The following is a 7,829-nucleotide window of genomic DNA, read 5'->3' as shown; positions in this document are numbered from 1 at the left end:
TCACTGGCCATTGTCATGAGGCAGTCATTACTAGGAATATCTCCAATGTATATTTTGGGTTTTAGGCATAGTCGTTATTGCCCGATTATGTACCAGCCACTTAAATTCTCCTTGGTAATAGGAATAGGTCACTCCAGTCAGTATAGAAACCCCATCCTCTGCCTATTTCATCAGTGGCTGAAGAAGCCCCACGGAGCTGGGGGATAGTTGTAAATTCCAATTTATTAGAACCAGGTTTGCTACCTACTCTGGTAGAAGGTCTTCTCCCAGACCTTAGGGCTGAGCCGTATGTTAAGGGATGGAAAGAAAGTGTTCTGTAAAGGAGTTCCTAGTCTGATGGTGATAGGGGCCACTTCTACCTCCCTGCCCTAGATTCTCTGAAGTGTGTGTATATATAGTGGATATGAAAAAAAAAAGCCACCATATATTAGTTCATTTTAATCACTTACCAGAATTTGTGGGATAACCTTCCTATCTCATAGGGTTCCTATAGGGAACCATAGGGTTTCCAAACTGGTATCATACCTGTGTCTTCAGCAGGGCATTTCATACTCTTATTGGGCTTTTTCTGGCTGATGGTATACTGTATGAGACCTATGCATTCCATAGGACAATCCCATTATCAGAATTCTTTTTTTTTAATAAATTAATTTTTATTGGTGTTCCATTTACCAATATACAGAAAAGCACCCAGTGCTCATCCCGTCAAGTGTCCCCCTCAGTGCCCGCCACCCATTCCCCCCCACCCCCCGCACTCCTCCCCTTCTACCACCTCTAGTTCGTTTCCCAGAGTTAGGAGTCTTTATGTTCTGTCTCCCTTCCTGATATTTCCCACACATTTCTTCTCCCTTCCCTTATATTCCCTTTCACTATTATTTATATTCCCCAAATGAGTGAGAACATACACTGTTTGTCCTTCTCCGATTGACTTATTTCACTCAGCATAATACCCTCCAGTTCCATCCACGTCGAAGCAAATGGTGGGTATTTGTCGTTTCTAATTGCTGAGTAATATTCCATTGTATACATAAACCACATCTTCTTTACCATTATCAGAATTCTTTGATTGCAAAATCAGTTCCTCGGTTGCAGGTGATGTCGTTGGGATGTCCTGATGTTGTAAGTCTAGAAACGGTGGTGCTGGCAGAAGCAGTGTAGGAAAGTGAATCTGTCTTTGGAATATTACCAGATGTTTTGTGAGGATGAACTGCTGTTGGTTCAAGACAACTAATGTGCCACTAGAAGACTGTCTAGATTCTCCTAGAAATAGTGAAAAATCAGGCTCAGAGTTGGCCTTGTATGTATCGGTCCAGAGCAGCAAGGGTAGAGGCTGTACCTGAGTAAGGGTTTCCCCTCACTAAGGCTTCTCTGTTTACTTCTCCTGATATGGACTCTTGTATGGGAGCCCACTGAATGGCAACAGGTCACTGGGGCAGAGGCTGATCAATATCCACAGGGTGGGTGATCTTGTTTACCTGGATTATTACTAATTACAATTGATGCATTTAGAGTCTAGGTACCTGGCACAGGGTATCTAGTTTAGTCATAAGGGGTTTAAGCCCTGTTTATTACCATATAAAGTGATCTTAACCACAGTTCTGGCAAGCCTTTATTTCTATAAAAATAAGGCCAACTCTTCTTAGTCTCAACTCAAATGCCATCTTCTTTACATAAAGACTTTTCTAGTCCTCTCTTGTCTGTTAGAGTCCATTTTAGTTTTTACATGTGCTTTACTTTCTTTCAGAGGCATAAATTGCTACAGAATAGGATTGGTGTCTGATTACTCTCTAGGTAAAGCACAGTGAATAGAGGAACCACAATATTGTGAATTATTTTAAAGACTATTGGGTAATGTAGATTTTATTTTATTTTATTTTTATAAATTTATTTTTTATTGGTGTTCAATTTGCCAACATATAGAATAACACCCAGTGCTCATCCCATCAAGTGCCCACCTCAGTGCCCATCACCCAGTCACCCCCACCCCCGCCCACCTCCCCTTCCACCACCCCTAGTTTTTTTCCCAGAGTTAGGAGTCTTTCATGTTCTGTCTCCCTTTCTGATATTTCCGACTCATTTTTTCTCCTTTCCCCCTTATTCCCTTTCACTATTTTTTATATTCCCCAAATGAATGAGACCAGGAAATACAAATCAAAACCACAATGAGATATCACCTCACACCACTGAGAATGGGGAAAATTAACAAGGCAAGAAACCACAAATGTTGGAGAGGATGTGGAGAAAGGGGACCCCTCTTGCACTGTTGGTGGGAATGTCAACTGGTGCAGCCTCTCTGGAAAACTGTGTGGAGGTTCCTCAAAGAGTTAAAAATAGACCTGCCCTACCACCCAGCAATTGCCCTGCTGGGGATTTACCCCAAAGATACAGATGCAGTGAAACGCCGGGACACCTGCACCCCGATGTTTCTATCAGCAATGTCCACAATAGCCAAACTGTGGAAGGAGCCTAGGTGTCCATCGAAAGATGAATGGATAAAGAAGATGTGGTTTATGTATACAATGGAATATTACTCAGCCATTAGAAACGACAAATACCCACCATTTGCTTCCACATGGATGGAACTGGAGGGTATTATGCTGAGTGAAAGAAGTCAATCGGAGAAGGACAAACATTATATGGTCTCATTCATTTGGGGAATAATGTAGATTTTAGAATGAATAGAACCGGGAGCAGTCTCTCACAAAGAGGTGGAATTTGTCTTAGGTTTCATCCATCTACTTCCATTTATCATCTTCCCTCCCATCCCGGATTTGAGAGAGAATCTGGCATTTTCTAGTTTTAAGGCAAAGAACACATCCTGGAATGCAAAGCTAGAAAAGCTAAAGAAATAATTTCATCAGAAAGATGTCCATATGTCAACATAGTTAATCCATTAAAAATTATCTCTTTGCCTTTTAGAGCCTGAAACACAAGAACCTGAAAATTTTCTAAAATTTCATTGGATGAATAAAAGGAGTTGGGTGATATGTATGGGAAAGCGTTGTATTGGGGTGCAGCCCATGGAGGACAGAGTTTGATCTCTGAATTGGGAAACCCACCAGAAAAACCTTAGGAACCGCTAATGGCTTCAGACACAACCTTGAAATGTCCTGTTTTCAAATATGCAGGAACCTGGAATGGAATAAAGAGGAATCAGGACATCCTGCAGCATAACCTGTTACCTTTACATTGTCTTCTCCATGCTGGAGAGAAAGGAAGAGGTGATGGCTGAAGTTAGTGAATTAAATCCTCTGACTTTTACCATAATAACTCTTTTTTCAAGAATATCAAGGTCATGAAAACCAAGAAAAAAAACCTGAGAAACTGCACAGCCCAGAAGAAACTAAGGAGACAGGATGACTAATTGCAGTGTGGGTCCCTGCACTGGATCCAGGACCAAAAAATAGATACTAATGGAAAAGCTGTCAAAATCCAAATAAAATCTGGACTTTAGTTAATAGCAATGTACCATTATTAATTCCTTAGTTCTGACAAATGTACCATGTTTATGTGAGTTGTTAACATTAAGGAAGCTAGGGGAAAGATACATAGAAACTACACTATCTTTGTAAATCTTTTGTAAATCTAAATGTATCCCCAAATAAAAAGTTTATTTGAACTGCCCCCCCACCCCACCCAATGTTGTATGAGAGATGTGATCTGTAAATGGGCAAGGTAAGGGAGTCCAGACATTTTTGAAGCCTCTTCTCGATTTCCTACTGGAAGGGAAAGGAGCTCATATGGAGCTTATATGATATGCCAAGTCCTTTTCTGAGTGCCTTTATAGGCTAGCCTAATTCTAACAATCTTACAAAATAACTATTTTTCCTTGTTTATAAGTGAAGCATAAAAGGCTCAAGGGGTTAATTTGCTCATTATCACACAATTGATACTTGAAATAGATCTCAGCTTTTCTGCTACAACATGCTTGATATGTGACCTCTAAAGGTATTATGAGGAAAGACATGGCTTCATCATTACAGCTTCATTTTCAACCACCTTCATTCCCTAGGTACAGGCAAAAAGTTAGAGAACTTTTTTCCTCTCTAGCATGCTCCTCATGTATAAAGCAGTCATGCACATCTTTTTGGCTACACTATCTGGTTTCTCTTTAGCAGGATTTGGAAAGAACTTATGCTTATTCTGTCCAGAGATAGATATTCCTCATGGTCCCTGGTGCTACAACAGGACAGTTGTGTGTCCTGGTCTCTAACTATCCTCTTAATCCCCACTTGCCTCCATCTGTCACCAGGCTATTCATGGGGATGGCTCTTTGGGAATGGCAGGTGCTCTGTATGGGGCAACTTAGTATTCTTCTGATCCCCCCAAGAAAAATCATCAGGATGTACTTCTTGATGTTTCTTTCCAAGTCCCAGAGCTGCCTGGCAGCACTCAAGGGGTTCAGAAAGTTCAACTATGAAAATACCTTGGATTTGCACTTGGATCCCAGAAGACCAGTTATTCCCCTACTTCTACTATGAAGATTATAAAAATATTGGTCTTTATTGAAACAGCCAAAAAAAAAATGCTTTTTACAAACAGAGAAACAGATGAGAAGAGACACACACTCTGGAGCAATGGTGAGTCCTGGCACTGGAGGGTCAAAGCTGGGGTCCAGAGTGAGGAGGTGGAGTACAGAACCTTGTGGTGTCAGCCTGTATCAGCATTTCTGCCTTTGGGTGGCACTGAACAGTCTCCGTTTAGGGCAGGCAACAATCCTCTGGTCTTTCCAAATCCTGAGAGGTGAGTGTTACTTCAAGGCCTTTGCTGATTCCTTTTCTTATAATAGGCTTGGGTGGGCATCTGTAATGAGTTCCTTTTACATCAGTCAATGCCATCTTTTGAGCTAGATCATTTCTTACTGTTCTGGGCTAAGCAACATGGTTACCTCATGATACAGGAAACCTTGCTCCTTCTCAATGTTCAATTAACTAGCCAAAATCTGGGCAAAATGAACTATAGGTAAATCCCCAGGTTCACCTGCAGAGGCTTCTTGGTAGGACAGGTTGAATTGGGCTGATTTCCTGCATCCTAGTGTGCAGCTTTGATTTTGGGGCAAAGACAGGCACAGGGATGGACTCTGCCTCAGCCTGGGGTTCAGGTGTGTGACCAAACCTCCCTTGAAACAGCATATTCTGACTAGTTTGAGCCAGTATGGAGGGGTCAATTTCCATCTCATCCTAAGTCAAGAAGGCAGTCAGATATGTAACAGATGATCATAATTAACATTGAACAGATTATGATTTCCTGATGAACTTATTTAACCTTGCCAAAAGTCAATGAGAGTAGTACTTTTATTATGTTTTATAGGTCAGAACATTAGGACAGAGAGGTTAAGAAATTTGCCCATAGTCATGTGGCTAATCAGTAGTATAAAGACAGGAGTCAAACCCAGGCAGTCTGGTCTATTGCGTATACTTCTACTCCGTACTGCCCTTCCAAGATAAGATACATGTAAGATGCCAGCCTGTCCCAAACTCTGAAATGGTAATGTGAGGAGATATATGATTTTAATAGAATGTACATTATTTATTCTAGTAAAGACATTCAAGGAAGTTGGAGAGATCACTTTTGCAGACATCTCTAAGCTTTATGTAGTGATTCTAGAGGGAAGATCACAGAAGGCTGGGTTTTAACACATTCATGGGTGCTGATTTATAAAAACAGGCCTATATACCAGGATGGTTCTATCATTTTAAATTTAATACCATTAAAATTTAAATTAATACTAGAGATCTTCCCACTCCATTCCAGACCTTGGCATCTCATTGTAAATAACCAGGCTTCATCAGTCAAATCTATTCAAGGATTCTGATGGCCAACTTTCAGAATGAGGCAATACATGTAGTTAAATTTGAAGGGGATCTATTTTTTTAATCACTTTAAATATTTTTTAATACTGATAGAATCAGATTTACTTAATAGGGATTTTTTTTTACTCTATAGATCCTAAATCTACATATAAATGAAAGCCTTTTGAGGAATTTCAATTTTTTCCTTCACTCAGATTTCACTGCAATTTTGTTGGTAGCTTTCAGGATCTAAGTCCTATATTAAAGCTGTTAACTCAGAATCTCTGTTTATATGTGGTATGAGGAGGAATGATGTATGGAGGGTAGGAAATCTCCTCATACATCTCCCATTCATTCATAGATCAGAATAGCAGCTTCAAACAGCTAGAAAGCAACTGGAGGCAGAAGGAGCCTGAGTTATTTCTGGGTTGCTGGAGACCCTGCAGAAAGTCTGTGACTGCTATGTTATGTGTGTGGTCCAGGCAGGTTTATGCTAAGCTTATTTCTGAGCGGAGCAGGGACAGAGTTAATCTTGGCTGAAGCATAACAGCATCATGGGCTTGGGGAAAACTTGGGTCCAGCAGTACTAAAGCCCATTTTTTCCATTACCTTCCTCTTGGTCCCAGGAGGGGGCTTCTTCAGTCCCAGGACAAAACTGGCAAATCCAGAGGCTTAAGGCCTTACATCCCCTTGAGTGCTGGGGATTGATACCTGGTTGCCATAGAAATCTTTTGGATTGGGGGAAAAGGGTCTCTAACCTTCTCTAAGCTGATCATTTATTTTTCAGTGGCTCATAGTTTGTCTTTCTCTAATCAGGGAAGTCTGTTCCCAAATGGCCTGTAGCCAAAGTCTTTGTTCTAGTCAGGGCCTTCTGGAACCTGAATGAGTAAGATTGTAAGGAAACAAAAAGTGTACTTTAATTCTGCCCCTCCCCCATCCTCAGAAGGTTCTCTTCTGCATTGTTTCCCTCTTTTTGTCTCCCTGTTTTTTTATTTCCAGATATAGTTTTATCATGTTTCTCCTTTGCTTTCTCAGAAGATTAATACTTTGAAAAGTCCTCTTCCTAAACCATGAGCCTATAATTAAACCCATGCACTATGCAACACAAGGATAGGATAGTTAAAATAAAAAAAATTGGACCCTTATAAACCTAGAACTTTTATATGGGGAAGTTCAAGGATTGATGCACATTATAAGTGGTCAGAGAGGATGCAGGGGTGGTAAACGAGGAGATCTCATACTTCTGTAGTCCTATTTCATCTTTGGGGATGAACATTTGTGGCACAAATAATCACCGTAGCTAGCACAAAGTAGTAGCACAACGCTGTGCTTAAGAATATGGGTTCTGGAGTCATATTACTTAGATTTGAATCCAGGCTCATCCACTTTCTTACTTCATGATCTTAAGTAAGTTTTCCAACCACTTTGGTGGCTCATTTTTCACATATGCAAATTGGGAACGATAATTATACTCACCCCACAAAGCGGTAAATACTCAAATATTATCCATTATTATTTTTAAGTGTTTATTAGGTGCCAGGCAGTGTCCTAAATGTTTTGCATGTACTCTTATTTTATAATGATATCAAGGGATAAATATTACTGTCAAAGATTTCAGAGGTGAGGATTCTGAGGAATGGACAGCTGCATGAGCTTTGGAGTCAAATGGATGGAACTTGAAGCTGGTCTTCTCTTCTGCTGAGTCTTCATGTGGTCCTTGACAAGTTTCCTTACCTTTCAGGCTCAATTTCTCCATCTCCAGAAGGGGGATGATGCCACTAGGAGACTTTATGAGATAAAATATGAAATCTGCTTGTTACTACATTTTAATAAATGCCTACCATGTGTTCACACTTTGTGAGGCATTATTGTCCTTTGCCTATGACAAGAATATAACTTTTTGGAGAACTCCTTGTCACCCCTGCAGCATGGGAGTGGGGGATGAGGGAGCAGACTCCCTGTATCAGATGCTGCAGCATTCTTCGGTCTTGGGTGCAGGTGGACTGTGGAAGGTGACTTTGTGACTCATCTCTGGAT

The sequence above is a fragment of the Vulpes lagopus genome, chromosome 15 (assembly GCF_018345385.1).
Source record: "Vulpes lagopus strain Blue_001 chromosome 15, ASM1834538v1, whole genome shotgun sequence".
Taxonomy (NCBI): domain Eukaryota; kingdom Metazoa; phylum Chordata; class Mammalia; order Carnivora; family Canidae; genus Vulpes; species Vulpes lagopus.
This window is presented reverse-complemented; position numbering follows the sequence as displayed.